Below are 2,745 nucleotides of genomic sequence, written 5' to 3' on the forward strand. Positions count from 1 at the left end.
TGCAAAAATCACATGTGCATATGTAATTAGAAAACCTGTTTTCACAATTATAATATCTTCTGCATTTTATCTCATAGCAAAAAGTCACTTTACAACAGAGCAGCCCAGTGGCTCAACAGCCACTGGGTAATGTAAATGTAAATGTAACCTCAGTGAAATGTAAACATTAAGTTTTAAGTGTAAACCTTAATGTAATGGAGGTTCAGAGGCCCTTTACCTCCCCTTCTTTCACACCCTTTTTATTCTGCATTTGTGCACTGTCCATCCTAGTAAGAAAATAACAAAATTAACCTGTTTGATTTTATGAATTTCCAGGCTCGTTCATTACAATTTGAACTAAAAACAGCAGCAGAAATTTCATACACCACTGATGCTGAAATCAAATTCAGGAATATTGGGACAAATTGGCGAAAGTCAGGATATCACTACACTGTGTCCTCACCTCACCCGCGATGCAATGACAGCCTCGGCAGACCATAAGGAATTACTGTGCCTGATGTGCTTACAGTTTCTGGCAGTTACAGAATTTTCCATATTGTAGAATTTTATGTCACAAGGACTGTGTTGGTGGTGAAAACATGTCAGTGGTTATGCAATAAGTATTATTTTATCTTATTGTAACATTTTGACTAGAATACTTCAGCAGTTAACTTGTTACAAGGGACATCTGACATTAAGAGACTATCACTAATAGTCACTTTACTTAATTATACATGTCAAAAATATGAAAGAGAAATCAGGCTGTATCTTTTAATCTTCCCAATCTTACCATTGCTTTCTACTTAGCCATCTAAACAATACTTTTTTTTTTTCAGTTATATAGTGTTTGAGGACTGTTACTGCTAAAAAGAAGCTAATTTGCAAGCACAGTTTCCTATAAAATCCTTCTGAACAATGAGTGACTACAGCCAAAATTCATATCAGCCAAGCTAAACAGCCCACTCCCCCTCAAAACATATCCAAAAACTAGGAGAAAAACTGAGGGATCAGGAAAAGAAGAGTCCTCAACCATCATTTTGAAAGAAGGGTTGAGTAAATGTTCAGAAATGCAGATTACACTGCACAGATGAAATTGCTTTTTTTTTTTTTCCTCCTTTCCCCTGGTCCATTCCCCGTATTAAAGGCCTGCCATGAAGCAGAAATCCACATGATGAATGTTGATGAATTGTTCCAGTCAAGTTTTATTCCTTTCCACCCATATTGCATTTTACCTATCCTGCTTTCTTGCTACAAAAGTCCTTTACATCCACAGCACAGCTCCTTGAGATCTTCTTGCCCTTTCGAGCAGGGGCTCTCCTCCTTCCACTAGCACCTCTATGACGATGCCAGGTAGAGCTCAGACTGCTTCATGCTGCGATACAGGAATAATCTCCCAGATTTTCTCCATTTGTAATTATACTGGGATTGTCAGAGAACGCCAAAACACACTAATTAATCAGAATTTTTAAGAACTGATGGGAAAAGATATATTAAGACTTAAAGAATTAAGTATTTAACTATGTTAATAACATTAGAAAATGCAAAAGTCAGCTATAGTTACAAGTGTAATAGCTGATTTCCACTATCCTGAACATCTATGCCGAAAACAAATTTGGCGTAGCTGTAGACAGCAGTTGTATACCTTCCTACGTCACGACATACCTATAAAACCCACTGATGAATTAGTCCCCTCCATCCCCCAAACATAGGTGCGGATTTAGATCCCGAGTGAAGGGCAGTTGTCCACAGGTGGACAGAAGGGAAGTCAGCAATAATCACTCCACTTCCCACTTGGAGATCCCCAAATAATCCAGAGAAAGAAACAATTCAGATTTGCTTTCCTTCAGGAAGAGTGATGCGGAGCAGCTGTTACACGAGTCACTGTCCCTGAGCTTTGTTGGAATAATTCTGAAAAGCAGCCATCATGCCTCTGATACACTTCTTCACTGCAACCATATTCAAATCTCTCATACAGCAAGTTTTTGAGCCAAGCATTTGGCTAACGTTTGTTTTTACTATTACAGAAATACGTTATTTTTACCATTTTAAATCTCCATTCTCTGTATCCTATGGCACAAAAAGGAAAACCACACACACCCAATTACAATTCTTATAACATATTTGTTGTCTATCTGTATTTTATTTCAGAAGCACTGCTGGTGCTGGGATACCTGCTGCTATCATTCCCTGGCACTAGGGACACACACCTGGGAAGATGCTGCCAAACCAACACTTGTGACAGCTGTACAACCCAACCCAAAGCAGAAATATCAGAGCATAACATTTGTGCCTGTCCAGAGAATGTACTTCAAAGTATTGCCAGCAGAGAGTCCCATTGCTCTCAAATTCAGGAGAAAACAATCGTTTAGCACAATCCTAAGAGCACAGTACAAACAGCAAGCTACTTCATTTCAGCTATGGTTAACAGGGTTACAGACAGAAGCGCTTGCAGCAGCAGCCACCTGCACAGGCTTTCGCTTCTGCTCAACTCCAGTATTTGCAGTTTTTCAGAAAGACAGCAATTTAGTACCTGTTTTTTTTTTTTTTTTTTAAAAAAAAGAAAAACAAGAAAAACAAGCTCAAAAGTATAATTTGGTCTTCTACTGTATGGCAGGCACATTTTTCAACAGTATTTATTGGCTACATGAGAGCAAAGTGAAGCATTTTAACTGCAGTTAAGTTAATTTGTTAGCCAGCCTGTACACTTCATATTAAAATGAAAGCGCTCCCCAGCATCTGGCCTGCACTCCTTCAGCATATGCTTAC

At 38.6% G+C, this 2,745-nt stretch overlaps 1 protein-coding gene across 15 annotated transcripts in view; it reads right to left on the reverse strand.

Annotated features, from left to right (window-relative positions):
- Window positions 1-2,745, reverse strand: part of CACNB2 (calcium voltage-gated channel auxiliary subunit beta 2) — a 243,706-nt gene that overhangs the window by 114,520 nt on the left and 126,441 nt on the right. The gene's annotated exons all lie outside the window — the stretch shown is intronic.

This window comes from Anser brachyrhynchus (assembly GCF_964034855.1).
Source record: "Anser brachyrhynchus genome assembly, chromosome: 2".
In the NCBI taxonomy this organism is placed as follows: Eukaryota; Metazoa; Chordata; class Aves; order Anseriformes; family Anatidae; genus Anser; species Anser brachyrhynchus.